This window comes from Cupressus sempervirens, chromosome 3, assembly GCF_028749045.1.
Source record: "Cupressus sempervirens isolate cs-2001-9-10 chromosome 3, ASM2874904v1, whole genome shotgun sequence".
Lineage (NCBI taxonomy): Eukaryota > Viridiplantae > Streptophyta > Pinopsida > Cupressales > Cupressaceae > Cupressus > Cupressus sempervirens.
Window position 1 is genome coordinate 556,713,049 of NC_143120.1, and position 20,457 is coordinate 556,733,505.

Consider the following 20,457-nt stretch of genomic DNA (forward strand, 5'->3'; position numbering starts at 1 on the left):
ACACAACCCCAAGAGAACTTGATACAATAGCATAAAATGGAAGGGAGATAGGACACATGCATGTAGGTAAAACCTTTAACATTACCTAACTATAACCTTAATTAAGGTAAAGATTGTTAATAGTTATAAAGGATGTTTAGGAATGCCACTCTATTCGCTCGAGAGGGTGTATGATAGAGAAGCACTAATAAGGATGCATAAAAAATCTCAAAAGGATTCCATTCCCACACCAATTACATCAAAACAATTAGAAACCAAAAGTGCATATCGAATGTGAGTAGTTTAAGGGTCTTCATCTCATGGATCCAGGTATGTAGGCAGCCCGATAGGTGAAGAGATACCTCTATCGTGTAGATGCCTTGGACATAGTTAGGTAATATTTAATCATTATCATCACATTTTGAGTTAACAAAGACAATAACAGTTAGGTTATGTAAGCATGGGATTCATAATTGTAACTTGCACTTACCCAACAACTTACTATCAACTATGCATAGTGCAACTAACATAGAAAAGCAATATTGGCGCATTACGCTAATGAGCTAATGACTTATAAAGACAAGGTCAGCTAATGCACCCATAGGATACAAATATCAAATTTTTATAAGAACCAACTGGCGTATGCATGCATCACGAGGACAATAACAGGTGGGCTATTTAATCATCACATAGACAAAAACAACTTGCACCTACCCAACAACTTACTATCAACTATGTATGGTCAACGGAGATAGAAAATCCATGTTAATGCATTGAGCTCATGGGTTGTTGGGCTACAAATATCAAGTTTTAATTTATAAACTCACAAGGCCCTACTAGCTTTGGGAAGACTCTTCAACAAGTTAACCAACAAAACACAACAGTACACCAAGTTACTAATACTTCCAATCAATATGTTCCTTACCCAAATAACCTTCTCTCCTAGATGTCTTTAAAAGAGAGAACACTGAAATAATTGTTGATGCCAATAAGATCTGTAGAAACAAAGAATCTATCGAGATACAAATTTTTAAGAACCTACCAAGCGTATGTACGTATCCCAAATACAATAACAGTTGGGTTGTATAAGCATGACATACACAATAGCAACTTACACCGGCTCAACAACTTATTATCAACTATGCATAGTACAACAAAGATGGAAAAACAATGTTAGTGCATTGCGCTAATGAGGTACAAATATCAAGTTTTAGTTTACAAATCTACAAGATCCCACTAGCTTTGGGAAGACTCTCCAAAAAGTAAACAAACAAACTGCAACACTACACAAAGTTACTGATCCTTTGAATCACTATGTTCCTATTACAAACAATCCTGGCTCCTAGAAGCATTCACCAAAGAGAAAACTCAAATAATTGTTGATGCCAATAGCATCTCTAAAAATCTATAATATGTCCAGTTACGCATTTTGTAAGGACCCACCTATACATGCATCACAAAGACAATAACAATTGGGTGTTAAGCATTTCACACACATTAGCAATTTGTGCTGGACCCACCTAGCATATGCATGCATCACAAAGACAATAACAATTGGGTGTTAAGCATTCCACACACATTAGCAATTTGTACCTACCCAAATATTTACTATCAACTAAGCATAGTCCAATGAAGATAGAAAAACAATGTTTGTACATTGCGTTAATGGGATCTACAAAGACAAGGTCAACTTATGGGCTTATGGGCTACAAATATCATGTTTTAGTAAGGACATACCTGGCAGATTCAAGCTTGACATTCATAATATCAACTTGCACCTCCAAACAACTTACTATCAACTATGCATAGTGCAACGAATATGAAAAAACAATATCAGTGCATTGTGCTAATGAGCTAATGACTTATAAAGATGAGGTCGGCTAATGGTCTAATAGGATACAAATATCAAGTTTTTGTAAGAACCTAGTTGGCGTATGCATGCATCATGAGAACAATATCAGGTGGGTTATGCAAGCATGACATAGACAACAATAACTTGCTTCTACCTAACAACTTGCTATCAACTATGTATAGTGAGATGGAGATAGAAAAGCAATGTTAGTGCATTGTACTCATGGGCTATAAATTTCAAGATTTAATTTATAAACCCACAACGCCTTACTAGCTTTCCTACTAGCTTTGGGAACACTCTCCAACAAGTTAAGCAAAAAACTACTACAGTACATTAAGTTACTGATCCTTCCAATCGGTATGTTCCTCACCCAGGCAACGCTCGCTCCTTGATCCCTTCCCAGGAGAGAATACTAAAATAATTCTTCATGCCAATAAAATCTCTAGAAACCTAGAATCTATCGAGATACACATTTTTTAAGGACCTACCTTATGTATGCATGAATCACAAATACTATAACTATACACAATAGCAACTTACACATACTCAACAACTTACTATTAACTATGCATAGTGCAATGAAGTAGGAAAAATAATGTCGGTGCATTGCGCTAGTGGTCTACAAATATCAAGTTTTTGTTTGCAAAGCCACAAGTTTCCACTAGCTTTGGGAACACTCTCCAATGAGTAAACCGACAAACTACAACACTACACTAAGTTATTGATCCTTCGAATCATGATGTTTCTGATACAAACAACCCTGGCTCCTAGAAGCATTCACAGGAGAGAAAACTGAAATAATTCATGATGCCAATAGGATCTCTGGAAACTAAGAATATATCTAGTTACACATTTTGTAAGGACCCACCTGGCATATGCATGCATCACAAAGACAATAACAATTGGGTTAAAGAAGCATGACATACACATTAGCAACTTGCACCTACCCAAACAGTTACTATCAACTATGCATAGTGCAACGAAGATAGAAAACCAATGTCTATGCATTGCGTTAATGGGCTCTACAAAGACAAGGTCGACTTATGGGCTAACGGGCTACAAATATAATTTTTTAGTAAGGACCTACCTGGTGCATGCACGCATGACAAAGACAATAACAATTGAATTATGTAAGCATGACATACACAATAGCAAGGTGCACCTACCCAAATTCTTACTATCAACTATGCATAGTTCAATGAAGATAGAAAAGCAATTTAGGTGCATTGCACTAATGGGCTAATGGGTTAATAAGAAGTGGTTAGCTAATGGGAAAATGGGCTACAAATGTTAAGTTTAAGTAACGACCTACATGGCGTGTACATGCATCACAAGGACAATAATAGTTGTGTTATGTAAGAAGGACATACATAATAACAAATTACACCTACCCAAGAACTTACTATCAACTATACGTAGTGCAACGAAGTTTGAAAAGTAATATTGTTGCATTGCACTAATGGGCTACAAATATCATGTTTTTGTTAGGACCTACTTGGCATTTGCACGCATGACAAAGAGAATAATAGTTGGGTTATATAAGCATTACATACACAATAGCAACTTGCATGTACCCAACAACTTACTATGAACTATGCATAGTGCAATTTAAATAGAAACACAATGTCAGTGCATTGAGGTAATGGGCTACAAATATCAAGTTTTAGTTTACTAAACAACAAGGTCCCACTAGCTTTGAGGACACTCATCAGTGAGTAAACCAAAAAATCGCAACACTACACCAAGATACTGATGCTTCGAATCACTATGTTCCTTGCACAAACAACCCTAGCTCCTAAAACCATTCACAGGAGAGAAACCAAAAATATTTCTTGATACCAATAGGATCTCTAGAAACCAAGAATATATCCAGTTACACATTTTGTAAGGACCCACCTGGTGTAGGCATGCATCACAAAGACAATAACAGTAAGGTTATATAAGCATGCCATACACATTAGCACCTTGCACCTACTCAAATACTTACTATCAACTATGCATACTGCAATGAAGATAGAAAAACAACATCTGTGCAGTGTGTTAATGGACTCTACAAAGACGAGGTTGACTTATGGGCTAATGGGCTACAAATATCATATTTTAGAAAGGACCTACCTGACATATGCACACATCACAAAGACAATAACAATTGAATTATGTAAGCATGACATAGACAATAGCAACTTGCACCTACCCAAAATCTTACTATCAACTATGCATAGTGCAATGAAGATAGGAAATCAATTTCAGTGCATTGTGCTAATGGGCTAATGTGTTAAAAAGAAGTGGTCAGCTAATGGGATAATGGGATACAAATGTTAATTTTTAGTACATGTCATGTGCATGCAACACAAGGACAATAATAGTTGGGTTATGTAAGCAGGACACACACAATAGCAAATTGCACCTACCCAACAACTTACTATCAACTATGCATAATGCAACGAAGTTTGAAAAGCAATGTCTATGCATTGCACTAATAGGCTACAAAGACGACATCGGTTAATGGGCTAATGAGCTACAAATATCATGTTTTAGTAAGGACCTACTTGACGTATGCACGCATGTCAAAGAGAATAATAGTTGGGTAATGTAAGCATGACATACACAATAGCAACTTGCAGGTACCCAACAACTTACTATGAACTGTGCATAGTGCAACGAAGATAGAAGAACAATGTTGGTGCATCGCGGTAATGGGCTACAAATATCAAGCTTTAGTTTACAAAACTACAAGGTCCAACTAGTTTTAGGAACACTCTCCAACAAGTAAATCACAACACTACACCAAATTACTGATCCTTCGAATCACTATGTGCCTCACCCTGGCTTGTAAAAGCATTCACATTAGAGAAAACTAAAATATTTCTTGACAAAAATAGGATCTCTAGAAACTAAGAATATATCTAATTACACATTTTGTAAGGACCCACTTGGCGTAGGCATGCATCACAAAGACAATAACAGTAGGGTTATAAAAGCATGCCATATACATTAGCACCTTGTGCCTACTCAAATACTTACTATCAACTACACATAGTGCAATGAAGATAGAAAAACAACGTCTATGCATTGTGTTAATCGGCTCTATAAAGACGACGTTGACTTATGGGCTAATGGACTACAAATATCATGTTTTAGTAATGACCTAACTTGCATATGCATGCATCTCAAAGACAATAACAATTGGGTTACGTAAGTATGATATACATAATAGCAACTTGCACCTACCCAACATCTTACTATCAACTATGGATAGTGCAACGAAGATAGGAAAGAAATTTTGGTGAATTGTGCTAATGGGCTAATGGGTTAAATAGAAGCGGATGGCTAATGGGCTAATGAGCTAATGCACTACGAATGTTATGTTTTAGTAAGGACCTACATGGAATATGCATCAAAAGGACAATAATACTTGGGTTATGTAAGCAGAACATACACAATAGAAAATTGCACCTACCCAACAACTTACTATGAGCTATGCATAGTGCAACGAAGATTAAAAAACAATGTCGTTGCATTGTGCTAATGGGCTACAAAGATGAGTTCAGCTAATGGACATCTAATGGGTTACAAATATCGAGTATTGGGAACAAACCTCAACCAAATATAATAAGGAAAATCTACTTTTCTTTACTGCTAACACTATGTGTTACCTCTATCTCATGTTGAGACTAAAGAGAAGGACTTCGCTGCTTCATCCCTCTTGAGGGTAGTCAACTACCTGAGCCACCCTTGATGAACACCACACTTACCCTCTAAGGTTACCCCTCTGCTTGGATCCATGCCTCACCTACACCATGACCATGTTGGGAACATCACATAGCATAATTCCAAGTTTTCACCTCAACTCAACTCCATGCCTTAACTACACCACAACCATGCTAGAGGGAAAGTCTCATAGATTAGCCCCATTGGATGCACGTAAGATCTATCCTATTACGAGATCCTACATCAGAACTATGTGTGCCTAGCATACTGCATAGCCCCATCAAATACTCCTTGGATCGACACAATGCCTTACCTATGCCACACTCGTGTCTAGTAAAATCATAGTATGAAACTACACGATTAATTGTCCTATTGACAACCTTCTTCTATGCTATGAAGTTAGGGCATAGGATACCATTCATGATATCATGCACTCTTTTATCTTGCTAGAAAGCTAAACAGGTTAGATGAAGCAAGTTGTTTAGGACAAAGATACCTCTGTAACCAATTAGCTATTCATGATTGTTTGTTATTATTATTTTTCTTATAAAATGATATTTCCAATAGGCTGACTTTGCTAAACCATTGGTAAAATTTAATGAAAATCAAAACATTGATTGAAAACATACAACCCCAAGAGATCTTGATACAATAGCGTAAAATTGATGGGAGATGGAGATGTGCATATAGGTAAAATGTTTAACATTATCTAACTGTAACCTTAATTAAGGTAAAGACTGTTGACAGTTATAAAGGATGATAAGGAATGTCACTTGAATCACTCGAGAGGGTGTATGATAGAGGACTGATAAGGATGGATAAAATATCTCGAAAGGATTCCATTCCCACACTAGTTACATCAAAACAATTAGAATCCAGAACTACATATTGAATGGGAGTAGTTCAAGGGTCTTGATCCTGTGGATACGTATGTAGGCATCCTGGTAGGTGAAGAGATACCTCTAGCATGCAGACGCCTTGGACATAGTTAGGTAATATTTAATCATTATCATTACATTATAAGTTAACAAATACAATAACAGTTAGGTTTGGGAGCACTCTCAACCAAGTTAACTAATAAAATCTAATATACACCAAGTTACTGATCCTTCCAATCACTATGTTCCACACCCAAACAATCCTTGTCCCTAGATGCCTTCATTGGTAATCAGGACACCATTGACAATTAATCATCTAGTTAATTGTTTACCATTGCTAAACAATTAACTAGATGATTAATTGTCGTATTGACCTTCTTCTATGATATGAAGTTAGGGCATAAGATACCATTCATGATATCATGCACTCTTTTATCGTGCTAGAAAGATAAACAGGTTAGATGAAGCAGGTTATTTAAGAAAAACATACCTTTCTAACCAATTAGCTATTCATGATTGTTTGTTATTATTATTTTATCTTATAAAATGTTAGTTTTCAATAGGCTGACTTTGCTAAACTATTGGTAAAATTTAATGTAAATCAAAACATTGATTGAAAACACACAACCCCATGAGACCTTGATACAATAGCATAAAATTGAAGGGAGACGGATACATGCATGTAGGTAAAATGTTTAACTTTAACATTATCTAACTATAACCTTAATTAAGGTAAAGATTGTCGATAGTTATAAAGGATGTTTAGGAATGTCGTTTGAATTGCTCGAGAGGATGTATGATAGAGAAGGACTAATAAGGATGGATAAAAAATCTCGAAAGGATTTCATTCCCACACTAGTTACATCAAAACAATTAAAAAGAAGAACTACATATCGAATGGGAGTAGTTCAAGGGTCTTGATCCCGTGGATATGGATATGTAGGCAGCCTAGAAGGTGAAGAGATACCTCTAGTGTGTAGATTCCTTGGACATAGTTAGGTAATATTAAATCATTATCATCACATTATAAGCTTAACAAAGACAGTAACAGTTAGGTTATGTAAGTGTCAAATTCATAATAGCAACATGCACCTACCCAACAGCTTACTATCAATTATGCATAGTGCAACAAACATAGAAAAACATTATCAATTTTTTGTAAGAGCCTACCTGGCATATGCATGCATCACAAGGACAATAACAGGTGGGTTATATAAGCATGACATAGACAACAACAACTTGCACCTACCCAACAACTTACTATCAACTATGTATGGTGCAACAAAAATATAAAAGCAATGTGAGTGCATTATGCTCATGGGCTATTGAGCTACAAATATCATGTTTTAATTTACAAACCCACAAGGCCCTACTAGTTTTGGAAACAATTTCCAACAAGTTAACCAAAAAACCATAATAGTACACCAAGTTACTGATCCTTCCAATCACTATGTTCCCCATCCAAACAACCCTCACTGCCTTCACAGGAGAGGAAATTGAAACAATTATTGATGCCAATAAGATCTCTAGAAAATAAGAATCTATCGAGATACACATTTTTTAAGAACCTACCAAACGTATGTACACATCACAAATACAATAATAGTTGGGTTATGTAAGCAAGACATACGCAATAACAACTTACAACTACTCAACAACTTATTATCAACTATGCATAATGCAACGAAGATGGAAAAATAATGTCGGTGAATTGCACTAATGACCTACAAATATCAAGTTTTAGTTTACAAAGCCACAAGATCCCACTAGCTTTGGGAACACTCTCCAAAAAGTAAACCAACAAACTGCAACACTACACTAAGTTGCTGATTCTTTGAATCACTATGTTCCTCTTATAAACAATCTTGGCTCCTTGAAGCATTCATTGGAGAGAAAACTCCAATAATTGTTGATACCAATAGCATCTCTAAAAAGCTAGCATATGCCTAGTTGCACATGTTGTAAGGACCCACTTGGCGTATGCATGCATAACAATGACAATAACAGTTGGGTGTTAAGCATTCCATACACATTAGCAACTTGTGCCTACCCAAATATTTACTATCAACTAAGCATAGTGCAGCAAAGATAGAAAAACAATGTATGCACATTGAGTTAATGGGATCTACAAAGACGAGATTGACTAATGGGCTAATGAGATACAAATATCAAGTTTTTGTAGGTTAATGGGATCTACAAAGACGAGATTGGCTAATGGGCTAATGAGATACAAATATCAAGTTTTTGTAAGAATCTAGTTGGCATATGCATGTATCACGAGTACAATATCAAGTGGGTTATGTAAGCATGACATAGACAACAATAACTTGCTCCTACCTAAAAGTTTACTATCAACTATGTATGGTGCGATGGAGATATAAAAACAATGTTAGTGCATTGTGCTTGTGGGCTACAAATATCAAGTTTTAATTTATAAACCTACTAGCTTTGGGAACACTCCAACAAGTTAACCAAAAAACTGCTACAATACATTAAGTTACTGACCCTTCTAATTGCTATGTTCCTCACCCAGGCAGCCCTTGCTCCTAGATTTCTTCCCATGACAGAATACTAAAATAATTCATCATGCCAATAAAATCTCTAGAAACAGGGAATCTATCGAGATACACCTTTTTTAAGGACCTCCTTGCTTATGCACCCATCACAAATACAATAACTATTGGGTTATGTAAGCATGACATACACAATAGCATCTTACAAGTAATCAACCACTTACTATCAACTATGCATAGTGCAACAAAGAAGCAAAAACAATGTCGATGCATTGCATTAGTGGTCTACAAATATCAAGTTTTTGTTTGCAAAGCCACAAGTTTCCACTAGCTTTGGGAACACTCTTCAATGAGTTAACCAACAAATTGCAACACTACACCAAGTTACTAATGCTTCGAATCATTATGTTCCTCACACAAACGATCCTGGCTCCTAGAAGCATTCACAGGTGAGAAAATTGAAATAATTCTCGATGCCAATAGGATCTCTAGAAACCAAGAATATATCCAATTACAAATTTTGTAAGGACCCACCTGGCATATGCATGCATCACAAAGACAATAATAGTTGGGTTATACAAGCACGACATACACATTAGCAACTTGCACCTATCCAAATAGTTACTATCAACTATGCATAGTGCAACGAAGATAGAAAACCAATGTCTGTGCATTGCATTAATGCGCTCTACAAAGACAAGGTCGACTTATGGGCTAATGGGCTACAAATATCATGTTTTAGTAAGGACCTACCTGGTTTATGCATGCATGACAAGGACAATAACAATAAATTATGTAAGTATGACATACACAATAGCAACTTGCACCTACCCAAAGTCTTAGTATCAACTATGCATAATGCACTGAATATAGGAAAGCGATTTCGATGCATTTCGCTAATGGGCTAATGGATTAAAAAGAAGTGGTCAGCTAATGGGATAATTGGCTATGAATGTTAAGTTTTAGTAAGCACCTACTTGCATGTGCATGCATCACAAGGACAATAATAGTTGGGTTATGTAAGAAGGACATCACAATAAAAAATTGCACCTACCCAACAACTTACTATCAACTATTCATAGTGCAACGAAGTTTGAAAAGCAATGTCATTGCATTGCACTAATCGGCTACAAAGATGGGGTAGGGTAATGGGCTAATGGGCTAAAAATATCATGTTTTACTAAGGACCTACTTGGCATTTGCATGCATGACAAAGAGAATAATAGTTGAGTTATGTAAGCATGACATACACAATAACAACGTGCATGTACCCAACAACTTACTATGAACTATGCATAGTGCAACGCAGATAGAAAATAATGTCAATGCATTGTGCTAATGGGCTACAAATATCAAGTTTTAGTTTACAAAGCAACAAAGTCCTACTAGCTTTTGGAACACTTTCCAACCAATAAACCAACAAACTACAACACTACATCAAGTTACTGATCCTTCAAATCACTATGTACCTTACACAAACAACCCTGGTTCCTAGAATAATTCATAGGAGAGAAACTGAAATATTTCTTGATACCGATAGGATCTCTAGAAACCAAGAATATATCCAGTTACACATTTTATAAGGACCTACCTGGTGTAGGCATGCATCACAAAGACAATAAAAGTAGGGTTATATAAGCATGCCATACACATTAGCACCTTACACCTACTCAAATACTTAGTATCAACTATGCATAGCGCAACGAAGATAGAAAAACATCTGTGCATTTCGTTAATGGGCTCTAAAAAGATGATGTCAACTTATGGGCTAATGGGCTACAAATATCATGTTTTAGTAAGGACCTACCTAGCATATACCTTCATCTCAAAGACAATAAAAATTGGATTACGTAAGTATGACATACATAATAGTGACTTGCACCTACCCAACATCTTACTATCAACTATGCATAGTCCAATGAAGATAGGAAAGCATTTTCGGTGAATTGTGTTAATGAACTAATGGGTTAAATAGAAGTGGTTGGAAAATGGGCTAATGGGTTACAAATCTTAAGTTTTAGTAAGGACCTACATGTCATATGCACGCATTAAAAGGACAATAATAGTTGAGTTCTATAAGCAAGACATACACAATAGCAAATTGTACCTACCCAACAACTTACTATCAACTATGCATAGTGCAACAAAGATTGAAAAGAAATGTTGTTGCATTGCGCTAATGGGCTACAAAGACAAGGTCAGCTAATGGGCATCTAATGGGTTACAAATATCGGGTATTATCAACAAACCTGAACTAAATATGATAAGACAAATCTATTCTTTTCACTCCTAAAAATGTGTTACCTCTATCTCATCTTGAGGATAGTTGACTACCTGAGCCACCCTTGATGAACACCACACTTACCCTCTAAGGTTACCCCTCAGCTCTGATCCATGCCTCGCCTACATGACAACCATGCTAGGAACATCACAAAGCATAGCACCAAGCTTGCACCTTAGCTAGCTCCACACCTTGCCTACACCACAACCATGCTAGAGGGAATGTCTCATAGTTTAGCCCCATTGGATGCACCTAGGATTGGTCCTATGATGGGATCCTACGTCAAAACTATGCGTGCCTAGCACACTGAATAGCCCCATCGAATACTCTTTGGATCGACACAAGGCCTTACCTATGCCAAACCTATCTCTAGTAAAATCGTAGTATGAAACTAGATGATTAATTGTCCTAATGACCTTATTCTATGTTATGAAGTTAGGGCATAAGATACCCATTCATGATATCATGCACTCTTTTATCTTGCTAGAAAGCTAAACAGCTTAGATGAAGAAGGTTGTTTAGGACAAAGATACCTTTCTTACCAATTAGCTATTCATGACTGTTTGTTATTATTTATTTTTATAAAATGATAGTTTCCAATAGGCTGACTTTGCTAAACCATTAGCAAAATTTAATGGAAATCAAAACGTTGATTGAAAAAATACAACCTCAAGAGAACTTGATACAATAGCATAAAATTAAAGGGAGACGGACACATGCGTGAAGGAAAAACCTTTAACATTATCTAACTATAGTGTCAATTAATATAAAGACTCTTGATAGTTATAAAGGATGTTTAGGAATGCTGCTAGATTCGCTTGAGTGGGTGTATGATAAAGAAGACTAATAAGGATGGATAAAAAAAATTGAAAGGATTCCATTCCCATAGGAGTTACACCAAAACAATTAGAATCCAAAACTACATATCGAATGGGAGCAATTTAAGGGTCTTGATCCCATGGATACGAGTATGTAGGCAGCCTAGAAGGTGAAAAGATACCTCTGGCATGCAGACGTCTTGGACATAGTTAGGTAATATTTAATCATTACCATCACATTATAAGATAACAAGGACAATAACAGTAAGGTTTGGGAACACTCTCAACCAAATTAACCAATAAACTGCATAGTACACCAAGTTACTAATCCTTCCAATACTAATTGAGATTAAAATTTGTTTGTGCTCAATCAATATATCGTATCGTTGATCTGATATGAAGTTAATTAGACTTCAATCTGATTCATTCAATCAAACATTTGATCATTGCTCGATCAAAATGTGAACATAAAATAACAATTTCATAGATAGAATCTACACTTACAGGTTCATAATATACTCTTGTTCGAGAGGTATTGAGATCTAATACGAATGAGGATCAGATCAATATTATTCTAAGTCGTATAATTATGTATGTATATGCACATATATATCAGTATACTTATTGATATATATACATGCATATATAGATTATGCTATTGATTATCATTAATATGACCAAAGCTATTATCTTCAATTTTCCCTCTTAGCTAGGGAAGATAAAGAATCTAACCAAGTATATATCACAATAGGCTCCTCTATTTTGATAAGAGATATCACTAACTCGTGATATCAAAGGATATAGTATGCTCAAGAATATCAAGTCACATGATATTCTTCTAATATATTCAAGTTATGATATGCGCACTAACATCAAGTCTCATGTTTTTTGCCATAACAAATCATAGCATATCCATAGAAACACTTATCCACCATGATTATCTCATAAGGAATATAATGATGTTTAACAAATAAAAAGTCTCATGATATCTATCAAAATGTCCAAGAGATACTAACTGTCATGACATATCCATGAATATCAAGTCACATGATATTCATCATGATAGTGAACTAATCATTGTAAAGTCACCACCTTACAATGTTAGATATAAGTGTTCATTACTCGAAAGATCTTCACCTTTCAATAATGTACACAGGGGGGCCCATAAAGTAATGGAGTCACACACATGGCAAAATAGTTTACATGGAGTTACCACATATTTGTGGTTTTGTCATGATGTCACACACGTGACATCCAATTCAATTCCATGACCTCACGTATCAAGTTTTCTCTCCCTTGAGTGTAATTACTTGTGCTTCTTGATCCTCTTGAAGATATTCCAAATAGTTGATGCAACTAAACTATCTCAAAGAGAAATGTCAATCATAGAAGAAAACAAGATTGCTCATCCCAAGGTTATAGCATGAACTAATGAACATCATTCAAGGGTATGAAATACTTATCGTTTAGATTGATACATCATAGAGCTAGTCTTGAGCTAGGTTACAATATTGTAGTAAGGTTCTTTTTTTTGCTACTTTGTTGTTTCCAAGAAAAGAATCAAGAATGTCACCACCATGTATATATGTTGTCTACTCCTTGGTTTCTATACTTTTCTGGTCACTAGAGAACTCATCTTGACACAATATTCCCTCTCTAAACCAATATAATCATTGATGGTCAATTTAAATAGATCCTCTAGATGCTTCATCTATCATGGGAGGATACTTCTTATACGATCCCAATCATAGAAGTTAACTCTTCAAAAGGCACATTATCTAGCATGACCCATTTATGTCTTGAAGGTAATAGATACAAGAACATTTTGGAGCCAATTTTATAAGCTTAAGTCCTACACAATATTTTTAGCATGCCTAATGTTTTGTGCTTCCTTTCTTGCAAGAACATCGTCGGAGACAAAGGAAAAGATCAAGGAAAATAGCTCTTACAATACATATAGAAATACAAATAAGAGAGGGACTACAATGAGTAGATGAATATAATTCTCAAGGATGCTAAATACTTTTCTGCACATCAACATCCATGATACAAGTTTCTTTAATGGGGTCCATATGCATCAAATCAGAAAATGCCTCCAATATAAGCATTTTTTAAACAATGGGAATGGAACATTGGTTATTATTCCTTCCACAATATAGAATTCCCACTTATTCCATTTCATAAAAAAATTCAGTCACTAATGAGAAACAATCATGCATGAATAATATCAACCTCTAACTTTGTTAGTCATTAACCTTTATATCTAAAGCAAGAATCCTCAAATACCCAGTCAATTCAAAGTATCACATCCACAAAAAACAAGATGAATGAAGACCACAACAGAGCTTGAGTTGCAATGCTGGTCATGAATCATAACACCCAATGTAATTCAGCCCAACCTCTCATTAAAGCATTTATTAATCGAACTTTAGAATGTAATCAATATTAGTAGTTTGATACAATGTTTAATCAAAAAGCCATACTAATATATAGTCTTCTATCAAAATAACTAGAAGCTCTCAAAAGTAGAAATAATGCTTAGAAAAGATAATGGAAGACTCAGTCTTCTGTGAAATACACTACTCCATTGCAACTAGTGGTCAGCCATTGTGACATCATGGAAACGCAGTTATCAACAGCAAGATTGGTTCAATTAGGTATATTGATTAGGCTATATGCATGAACACTTTATTTTGGATTTGTATGCCCTAGCGATCTCAGTTCTACCTACATACAAGGATAACTTTAGTGGCTAATATTCACCATTTGGCTAATCTCACTCATGGGGAACCCCAAATTTGGCTTCTTCTTTTTTGCACTTTTGGGGTGTCCATGTCACTTACACTTTACCAAAATTGAGTCACATGCTTAGGCTAATCACCAATAATAATACAAAAGTATGTATATTTTAGTAATGACTTCGCCAATGGAATCAAATTTTTCTACATAGTAAATTAAATATTTTCGCCTCTAATTTTAAAGGCTTGTCTTAATTGATGGTCATATTCACCAAGATTTGGCAAAAACTTAAGTTACACTACAGATTATATAGATTCAACATGTGTCTCTATTGTAAAGACTTTGATGAAACTTTTTATCCTTTCTCACTTTTTCGCATAATAGATTTGATTGGGGATACGTGTCTTTACTTTGGGAACTTTATTTAAAACTTGGTATCCTCTTAAAAGTTTGGCTTGAAATAGGATTTAGGCCATTGATTCAACGATTAAAAATAATAGGGGTGCTTCCTCCAAACCATCATTCAATAATTTGGAGGGAAACTACAATGATAAAAGTGGGCTAAATTAACCTTAATTTTTGATAATTAATTAGGCTCCATATAATAATAATAAATTAATAACAATAATAATAAAATCATTGTTTCTAGGTATGTGTATATTTTTCCATAATTTTCATCAATAATGAAACATTCCCCAGGATTTTATAGAATTTTCATATGATTGAAAAACAATCAGCAATAAAATTAAAAAATTCCCTACTTAAAAATAAAAATTCACCAATAGAAATTTAAACTTTTTCCCTTTAACTATTGTTCGATTCGCCAAAATTTTATACCTTTTTCTAAAGGCAGGTTTTTTAAAGTTATCCCTACCTGCATACTCCTCAATAGAGTTCAATAATATAGGTATTTCTAGCTGACTGGTCCAAAATCATAGTACTCGTGAGTTAGATAGTTTGTTTACCTATTCAAGGGGGATCCACTATTAGCAATATCAGCTAGATTGAGACCTGAACCAATATCCTCTTCTATAACCTACTCTGCGGAATGTTGGGTCAATTGGAATCATAGCTAGATAATGGATACCAAAAAGTGTAGATTAAATGAGTATTACTGACTTAGATACTATTTGTATGTATACTAGCACTAGCACCCAAAGGAGGTGCAGGGGATACACCATTAGGTGTTTGATGTGAAAGCATAAACGAATCTTTACAACATAAAAGGAAGTGTCACTAATTGCTCTTTGTGGAGAATATATATCCTCATGTCATCAATGAAATGAAAGAAGAATAAGTCTTTATTGTAGAAGCTATCAAGCATGTTTGAGTTTGCCTTGTTGAATAGAGAGAACCTATAAACTATTATTGATAAAAGGTAAAAAATTGAGGATTTTGAACAACAAGATTATTTTCTTGAAAAGGGAGCTTTTGATAATTGATTGCATTGCAAAGTTTTATTCTTTCTTCTTCAAATAATGTTCAATGTACCTATTAGAAAAAAGAAAAAAAATTTAAAAAAATCTAATTCTTGCTATGATAATTAGAGAACCCAAAGTCAAACATTATATATTTTTTATTATGGCAGGGGAATAGAACTCATTTGTGAACTTTTAAAAACAATTTTTTCTTCTTCAATTTATTTTAAATCATTCTTTATTATATTCTAAATCCTAATGATGAATCAGGTTGAGTGTTTCGAAATGTCTGATTAAAAAATAAAAACAGAGTTTCTATGAAAACTTAAATCTAATAGGAAAGCATGGACTGGAATTTTTATTGCATCTATTGTATTCTTAATATTAAAGCATGGACCAAAAATTTTATTACATCTATTATATTCTTAATATTAAAACAGGGATTGAAAATATTATTGCATCGATCATATCATTCTCTTCATAGATTATTTCATTTCACAATCTTCCTCATTGGGATACTTAAAGCAATTGCATGCCCAAAATTGTATTAAATTTGGCATCCTTTCAAACATCGTTCCCTTTTTTATCATTTAATATGTTAACTATTTGCTTAAGACCTTCCACATGCCTTCATCTAAATGAATGATTTTCTGGCCAGATTCAACTTCAAGTAGACAAATCTAGTAAGATTTCATCTATGTTGCAACATTATGTAACACAACAACTACTAAAAAGAATGGCTCCTCCTAAGACTTAGACTCAGTCATTGCCTCCTTACTGCCTAGAATCTACTCTGGTAGCTCATGCTTTCGAGGATTTTCAGATAAATATTATTTGGAGACTCATATCTATCTCAAATGTATTGCATTCATAGTACTGACATAGCAATGTAAGTTACTTTCCTTTAAACTATGTAAGCCTCCTGACGGAGCCTAAAAATTTAGGTCTCCATTTGTGGAATGATGTTGAAAATTGATGATATCAAAGAATTTATAAGCATGAACAAGATTGCTTATGTAACCATTACCAATATTAAAAGTACAAGGACCCAAACTCACTATTTGAATGAAGTGGAAATTACCTTCAATTTGCCCAACTTGTTGAAATACTATGAATATAAATTGAAATAATACTATTGGCAATGGTGAGTGAAGCATCTGCAGCTTGCATGATGTTTACATAGAATACACTCAGCAAATGGGAAAATATTCTACAGCATATAGAGGTCAGCATATTGGAGATATGAGAGATATGATTTACTCAGTCAGTGAAATATATGTTCTCTTCAAGGAAATATCTTGTCCTAAGGACTTCAGACCAACTCCTAATCTAATGCTTGTTAGGACTTGATAAACATGGCATTTGCATTTTTGGAACCTTTTATAGAAAAATTGATGGTTAATAGTAGTGTTGATCCTTTGAATAATTCATTACATTTGGGCTACAACTGACCTTGAATCTCTAATACGTTTGAAGATAGTGATCCAAAGGTTTTATTACAATAGTCATTCTATTAGTTCCAATCTGATCATGCACTTCCTAATCTCCAGAAATGTATAAAAGATCTGGAGGAAGAAAGAAACTCTATTCTGATTGAGGAAAAGGATAGATTAAAAGATTATTACTCTCTTCTAGAGTAGTTCAGGAAGAAACAGGGGCATCGTATCTTCATCAATTTATTGAGAGGTTTGTACAGTTTGAGACTGGAGTAAGAGACAGAAATCATTGTTGCTAAAGATTATTGTCCTAAGGACTGCAAACTAAGTATAATCAGACATTTCATTGTCTCTAGTTTTACCAATCCCAGGAGGCTAGCTAGGAATGGGAACTGCTCTAGGAACATTTTGCGGACAGACAATTCCATATGCTTGGCATTTATTTACATACAGCAATCTATTGTGATACTTTCAGCAACTGCAGTTCTCTTGTTTATACCAAGCATTTTTTCAAAGCTTATATTCAAATTGTTGGGAGACTTCACCATCAATAAAGCCATGACATTACATACCTAGCCTAACACCTTGATAATTGCAATCAATTTAGTGTCTATACATGCACAGAAAAACCTGGGTGAATTAGCATGTGCTTTGCAAAATGCCCGATAATGTTGAAGGATTGGAGACATAGAATCCAAGTCGTCTTGAAGAAGGATGTGTTAGCAAGGAAAAACTGATGGATGCAAAGGCTTAATAAATACAAAACCAAAAATTTAGAGTTAATGGTAAAAAACTGAGATGCCATCATACCCTTTCAATTTTTGATACCATGAAGCGGTGGAATTATAGAGTTTATTATAAATCATTTTTTTCACCTGTCGATGGTTTGTGTTTTATACAGGTCTATAATGCATCAGAGAGGAGTGGCTCGAGCATTATTTAGATGGTTGACCATCACGCTCGACAATGCAAGCATGGGCATCCAGAAGTACAACTTACAAAACCCTTCCAAATGTCAAAAGAAATATTTCAGGGAATGTGGTGGATTGTTTTGGAACGATTTAAGTCACCCGATACCTTGAATGCAGATTTTGATCGACGTCTATGTATTCCAAAATTGGAGAGATTCGAAGGCCACGTAAATCATTGCCCGTGATTTTATTGTTGTTCAGAGTATATGATGATAGTCGGGAAGTGTTGGTTTTAACCCCTTATAATAATACCAAATTATAAATTAGAAGCTCATGATATGTAAACAAATATTTAGTTATTTGTTTTGAAGTGGTGTGTCATTTGGAAATAACCATATGACCCATCGGTCTCTATAAATAGGAGATTGAAAGAAAATGGACAATACAATTCATATTTATTCTAAAAAATTTACATATTATGATGCACCTATGATGTATTATATTTTCCAATTAGCGAAGAAATGAATTATTGAACAAAGCCTGTGGATTGAATTACCAAGCAAATTTATATGCGATTCAGATAAATTCGCAATAGATTGATCATATGTAAGGAGTGTCTTTATTATGATTTTATTTCTGGCATTATTATTTATTTTAAGTTTTGGAGTTCTAAATTATTATTGTGTCCTTTATAAATATTTTTATTTATTTTCTATAAATATTTTAAAATTTTGATAAGTGGACTGAGTCATTATTGCATTTTAAACTCGATAAACATAGATATTGTAAAATATTTAATTGTTTCTGTATTTATGTCTAGTTTGTCTCCATATCGTAGGAGTTAAAGTGCATCCTAGACTGGTTTAAAATTGCATTCATATAACTGCTCCATCGCATCTGAATTGTTAAAATTATTTATAGTTTAATACATTGAATTTTATAAAGTTGTACGTTTCAACTAATAATACTGACTCTGATTGCCCATTTAATTAAGCGCTGGTCTTTATATTTCTCTTGATTCATCATCCATATGCTGGCAACTGTTTCATTTCTTTCCTTTGAGGAATTAATATATTCATTTGTTGCATTAATCTATAATTATTCTTTATTTAAAACATTATCACATTTATACAATCATTCACTTTTGTTCTTAACTTGTAATTTGCAAATTTGAAATTTTCTATAATTCTTTCCGATAGGAAAACTTTCAATATATTCGCGTTCTAATCAATTTGCTATAAGCATCTTGGATTTAAGGTTATTGTCCAAGATCAAGTATACCCGCCATGGTTTTGCAGAGCCAGAAGTGCAAGGAACTCGGACCGCATTGTTCAATTCCATCAAGTTGGCCTTAACCAGTTTGATATCCCAACATCGAGCAGGCAAAGCTCATAGGATTCCAATCTGCGGTTTTGGGAACCAACACCTCCCACTGATAAATAGTATAATATTTTACACATCGTGGAAACTAGTTTGAATTTGCTAAATTTCATCCAAGAACTCCAAAGCTTATGAAATAGACAAACAACTATATTAATATATATATTAGTTAGCTTCACTATTGAAAGAAGCCTTGAGTTATCTTTACATTTCATAGTATATTAAACCCATCAAAATATGTATTGCTTCCATATCTTGCAAGAAAGAGACAAGGATATGGGGTATCTCATATACTCTGAAACATGGCTCCTTCAAATACACACAAAAACACACATTACTTTCTAGTTCTCCAAGGAAAGAGACAACAAGGTGGTGTCTCATGCTTTTAGAGAATATACAACATTTTAAAGTTGCAAAATTTATTGAATAATAGTATATAGCTACTCCAAATCTAGTTGATAACTTGTTCAACCTCTCAAAGGCAACTTTACTGTCTGATTTTCCAAGCTCAGGAGACAACGAGGTGATGTCTCATGCTCTC

At 34.5% G+C, this 20,457-nt stretch overlaps 1 long non-coding RNA gene across 1 annotated transcript in view; it reads left to right on the forward strand.

The window, feature by feature from the left end:
* LOC149567634 (uncharacterized) overlaps positions 1–20,457 on the forward strand; it is a 52,545-nt gene that overhangs the window by 25,158 nt on the left and 6,930 nt on the right. The window lies entirely within an intron of this gene.